The following is a 6,485-nucleotide window of genomic DNA, read 5'->3' as shown; positions in this document are numbered from 1 at the left end:
TAGACCTGCTTGCTGAAGCCCGTTCTTTCTCCCCTGCGACAGAGAAAGCAATTAAAATTGCACTTACTCTACCCTGTACAACATGTACGATTGAACGCTCGTTCAGAACATTACGTCGGGTGAACTTGGCTGTTTAGTGTTCATCGGCAGATGGTTAACAACAATCGTGAAAAATTTACTGAATTAGCGCTAGAGCGATTTACTGTATTAGCGCTAGAACGTCGGCGGAGGAAGTTATTGAACTTCTTCATTATCAGCTGGTGGATCTCTAGAGGCAGGAGCCTTAAGGATATCTGTATCGTTTGATTCGTTTTCTTCGAACAGGAACAGCATCCTTCTTTGTGGCCAATGCGGTTGCAGTCCTTGCAAAGGTGGTTGTTGCAAAAGCAGTCCTTCACAAAATGCATTTGACCGCATTGCCAACATTGTGTCTTCGGTTTCTTACCTCATTGCTTCGAAGTTTTCGCTGATACGGTGCACTCTTCCTGACCCTGACGGCGTGAACTATAGATTTCGAGCCGCTGCGTTGTTGCTCGATGATCGTGGTGTCTTCTTTTAAGTTGAAAAGGCGTTGATACTCATCAATAAACGATTGGAGAGTAATTGGTGATTCAGGCTTTCCATTCTCTATCATGGAAAGTAGTCTTGCCCGGACATCTGCATATTTAGTGGCTTTCAATACGCTGACAAAAATCAGGTTCTTGAAATGTTCCGGTGTTAGGTTCTGGAACTGAAAATCTTCACAGGCTCGATTGACGTTGCCACCGTAGCTGATAATATCTTCAGATTCGCATTTCACTAACTGCAGACACATGAACCGCTTCCGGAGCGTTGACGTTTGATGCCCGAAGGTTTTATTGAGAATCTTGACTGTGCCTTCAAACTTCACGTCCTTGGGAAGCTTCGGCAGGATGTAGTTGAGATGGCGGCTGTGCGAATGGATGTCCAGCTTCCGGAGAAGTAGACGTACCTTCGCCGCATCTTTCAGCTGCCCTGCATCGTTCCCGAAGAGGTCCTGGTAGCGGTTAAACCAGCGTCCGAACGTAACTCCGTTTTCTTCGTCGAAGACAAATTCGGTGATGTTCTATGAGAGGGACTCAAAAATCTGCTCGGAGGCATGATACTAAACCTGCTGCTGCTGAGCCGCCATCTGCTGTACAAGTTGGGCCATCTTGAGAATCATAAATTGAATTCCCGGTTGCGGCTGCTGAGTAACTCTATCTTCTGCCATAGTCGTGGATTCTTGAGATCCTCGTCGCCCAAATGATGTGTCTAAAGGTTTAAATGAACTTGAGAGTTTTTACTAAAAAACATCTATTTATTTTCGAGGTTGGACGACGAATAAACAAAATTTCCACTCTGATGTCAAGGACAACTTTTCACTGGTAGCCTTGATGTAACAATCACTAGACACTAGTATTTATGTTTATTTTTCAAAATACCATTTTTTCACTTCTAAAATTTTGAAGAGCTTGGTATTCACATAATTTTGGGGCGCTGAACACGAATCTGGCATCCATTTTTTGTTTGGGTCCGTCTATGAGGCACAAAATCCAATTTTTAATGTTTTCCTATCATCAGGAAAAATTTCTTTCGCTGCTATTTTCATTTCTTCTAGTGATTTTCGATGTTTCATTGTTTCATATATATGTTGTCTTTCTAATCTGGTTTTTATGGTTAAAAGACAACATTTAAATACATATATAAAACCATGGATTAGCAACTTACTAAACATTGAATAAGGTGGTGCCGCTGAAGTTGAAGGCTCCATAATAAAATTTAACGAATTTATGAATTTGAAAACCAAGCCACTGGAATCGTTCTAAATGAGTACGAAAAGATACGGAAGGCGACGAATGTTCTTTGTTTTTTCTCATACAACAAACTGTGTGCTTTACTTTCGTATGCAAACGAGTGCGAAGCAAAAGTAATCTGCAAACGGACTATTGTTAGCCGGAGTTTGATAGTATGAATGTACTGCTAGGATTTGACACTTCAATCAGTTTAGCGAATTTCATGATGATAAAAAAGGGCTGAATGCTTTCAATATTGTTTTAAATATGCAGAAAGTGATGAATTGATTTTACATAGTTAAGATTTCATAAAAATTTGTTCTCTTTTTTAACACGTATTTTTATAACTTTTTATCGATAAATTTTGTGATTTTTGCCTAAATTTAGATTTTATCCTCACGGGTTGAGTTCGATATCTTAAACTTTTATTAATGGGTTATCATGGTTATGATTAAAATTAATCCTGGATGAAATTCCAACTTAAAAAAAATTAAAAAATCTGCTTTCGCTTTTTCCACGAAAGTGACAGTTTGCACAGTTTTGCGCTACAGCGGACAGTATGCATTTGAAAGCTTATGTTTTTACCTAAATTTTGAAAGCAGTCACAACCGTGGCAAACAGCGGCAACTAAACTTTTAAGCTACTTTTCTACAAAAAATCACGTTTTTTAATTTTTTTTAGTGTCAGGCCTACTATGACCAAATTTTACAATATCTAATGAAAGGGGATTGTTTTGCATAACATTAACAACAACTTTTCCCTTGACGTCAAAAAAATCCAATCTATCATTGAAGCTACAGAGCGTTTCAAAGTAATGTACTTTTTTTCAAAAAAATGTCAAAAAACTTCAGTATGCCAAGCTCTGAAAAGTCATAAAAAAATCAGATTTTATGATATTGCGCCCAAATTTTGGATTTAGACACTTGAATATTATAGCAATAAAGGAAAAATATTATTAAACAGCTAACGAATTTTTTTTTTTTTAAGGGGGGATTTGTTAGTAGCTTAAGTATTTATGATAAATATTAGTAAATAATGAGTATGTGTGTCCAATCACAAATGGTGACTTCTCAACACTGTTAGAAATTTGTAATTTTAATTGTTAGGATTTGTTTGCTTTCGCAATTAGGACTTATCATTCGTAGGGATTTAAACCTACTTGTCAGAAAAGGGGAAGTAAACTTACAACTAACTTAATTGCTAACTTATTGGCTATAAAGAGAGCTTATCGTAGCAATTGAGGATTGCAACGATTTTTGTCGAAAATTGTTAATAATTTTATTTGACATAGCTTCTAATGGTTCAACACCAGTAAGTCTATGTAATTCGAGTGTACCAAACCAAGGAGGACGCTTCAAAATCATTTTCAGAATTTTATTCTGAATCCTTTGGAGCGTTTTCTTCCTTGTTGAACAGCAACTTGACCAGATCGGTACAGCATAAAGCATTGCTGGTCTAAAAATTTGTTTGTAAATCAAAAGTTTGTTCTTTAAACAAAGTTTAGAATTCCTGTTAATGAGAGGATATAAACATCTCGTATATTTGATGCACTTGGCTTGTATACTCTCAATGTGCTCTTTGAAAATAAGTTTTTTATCATAAATTAGTCCCAAGTACTTAACCTTGTCGGACCAACTTAAAATAACCCCATTCATCTTGACAACGTGATTATTGTTTGGCTTGAGGAAAGAAGCCCTAGGCTTATGCGGAAAAATTATCATTTGAGTTTTAGAAGCATTGGGAGAGATTTTCCACTTTTGCAAGTAGGAAGAAAAAATATCTAAACTTTTCTGCAATCGACTGCATATGACACGAAGACTTTTTCCTTTTACGGAAATGCTTGTGTCATCGCAGAACAATGACTTTGTGCATCCTGGAGGCAAATCAGGAAGATCTGAAGTGAATATGTTGTACAGGACTGGACCCAAGACTGAACCTTGAGGCACACCTGCTCTGACAGGAAATCTATCAGATTTTGAATTCTGATAGACAACCTGCAGAGTTCGATCAGTAAGATAATTTTTTAAAATTTTGATTAGGAAAATTGGAAAATTAAAAGTTTGCAATTTCGCAATCAAACCTTTATGCCAAACACTGTCGAATGCTTTTTCTATGTCTAAAAGAGCAGCTCCAGTGGAATAACCTTCAGATTTGTTAGCTCGTATCATATTAGTAACTCTGAGCAATTGATGAGTTGTGGAATGCCCATGGCGAAATCCAAACTGTTCATTTGCAAAAATTGAATTTTCGTTGATGTGTGACATCATTCTGTTAACAATAACTCTCTCAAACAGTTTACTTATTGAAGAAAGCAAACTGATTGGTCGATAACTTGAAACTTCAGCTGGGTTCTTATCCGGTTTTAAAATGGGAGTAATTTTTGCATGTTTCCATAATTTGGGAAAATATGCAATTTTGAAGCAGCAATTGAAAATTTTCACTAAAAAATCCATTGTGCTCTCAGGGAGATGTTTGATTAGTATATTAAAGATTCCATCTTCACCAGGTGCTTTCATATTTTTGAAATTTTTAATAATTGATTTAATCTCATTCAAGTTAGTTTCAATTATTTCTGCAGGTAAAAAATTCTGGGAAGAAATTAAATCAAATTGACGTGTGACTTCATTTTCAATTGGACTCACAAAATTCAAATTTGAGTTATGAACACTCTCAAACTGCTGAGCAAGTCTTTGAGCCTTTTGTTCATTGGATACAAGAAAACGTTCACCATCTTTTAAAACTGGAATAGGCTTTGAAGGTTTCTCAAGAATCTTCGACAGCTTCCAAAATGGTTTTGAATATGGTTTAAATTTTTCAACTTTAGTCTCAAAATTTTGATTTCTCAGAAGAGTAAATCTATGTTTAATCTCTTTCTGTAAATCTTTATAAATAGTTTTAAAAACAGGGTCACGAGAACGTTGATATTGACGTCTGCGGACATTTTTCAAACGAATTAGAAGTTGAAATTTTCGTCAATTATTGGTGAATCAAATTTCACTTGAGCCTTTGGAACAGAATAATTCCTGGCATCAACAATTGCACATTTTAATGCTTCCAAAGCGGAATCAATATTCACTTCGTTTTGCAAATCAAGCTCATTATTGAAATTTCTCTTAATATAATTTTTGTATCTTTCCCAATTAGCTTTGTTATAATTAAAAACAGAGCTCATAGGGTTTAAAACTGATTCATATGATAAAGAAAAAGTTATTGGAAGATGGTCAGAATCAAAGTCAGCATGTGTGATCAAATCACTACATACATGACTTTGATCTGTCAGCACCAAATCAATTGTTGAAGGGTTTCTTACAGAAGAAAAGCATGTAGGACTATTCGGAGACAAAATAGAATAGTATCCTGAAGAACAATCATTGAATAAAATTTTGCCATTGGAATTACTTTGAGAATTATTCCATGAACCATGTTTAGCGTTAAAATCGCCGATTATGAAAAATTTCGAACGATTTCTGGTTAGTTTTTGTAAATCACCTTTAAAATAATTTTTGAGCTCGCGTGTGCATTGAAATGGTAAATATGCTGCGGCAATAAATAAAATCCCAAGTTCAGTTTGAACTTCAATTCCCAAAGTTTCAATGACTTTCGTCTCAAGATGGGGAAGAGCACGATGTTTGATTCGGCGATGAATAACAATTGCAACTCCACCGCCGGAACCCTGAATCCTATCATATCTATGAACCACGTAATTGGGATCATATTTTAATTTTATGTTAGGTTTCAAAAATGTTTCAGTAATAATTGCAATATGCACATTATTTACTGTTAAAAAATTAAAAAGCTCATTCTCATTGGCCTTCAATGAGCGAGCATTCCAATTTAATATTTTAATTGTTTTATTTGAAATCATTGCTAAATTTTAAATTAGAAACAATTTTAATAGTAAAATTTGTGCCTATTTGAATGGCTTCAAACATTGATTTTGCCTGCAACATGGCGTTCATAAGATCGAACATTGCCTGTTGCAAAAAAGAAAGTTTACCTGCCGTAATAGGCCCCAGGCAGTTGACATTAGAAAAAATTTTTTCGGCAGCAATATTAGCTGGAGTAATAGGTGTACAATTATTTTCTAGCGTGTTTTGCTTACCCATATTAACGGTCATTTTCGAACTACCAACACTAGGCGGTATAATGTTCGAACTACCTGTAACCTGTGCATAAGTTAAACGGGTATGCAAAGGAGTAGGTAAACTATGCGTCACTGGTACGCTTGGAAAATTTTGTTTTGAAGTTGGTTTTAATTGAGAAATTGAATTTTGTTTACCTTGCCTTGCCTTAACAATTGCTAAACGGACTGGGCATTGATAAAAATTTGACATATGGTTGCCGTTACAATTCGCACAGCGAAAATTTTTACTCTCTTTCACAGGACATGTGTCCTTTTTGTGAGAAGAGTCTCCACAATTAAGACATTTTTGGTCCATGTTACAGAATTTGGAACCATGGCCATAACGTTGGCAAGTACGGCATTGGGTGATATGCTTTTCACCTCCGCCATACTTCCTATAAGTTTCCCACTTTACACGCACATTATACAAAGCATGTGCTTTTTCAAAAAATTTTAAGTTGTTAAACTCATTGCGGTTAAAATGAATTAAATAATTAACAAGGGAAATTCCAGTTCTCTGACTGTTTTCGCCTCGTGATTTTTGTTTCATTAGAATTACTTGGGTAGGG

The sequence above is a fragment of the Wyeomyia smithii genome, chromosome 2 (assembly GCF_029784165.1).
Source record: "Wyeomyia smithii strain HCP4-BCI-WySm-NY-G18 chromosome 2, ASM2978416v1, whole genome shotgun sequence".
Taxonomy (NCBI): Eukaryota; Metazoa; Arthropoda; class Insecta; order Diptera; family Culicidae; genus Wyeomyia; species Wyeomyia smithii.
This window is presented reverse-complemented; position numbering follows the sequence as displayed.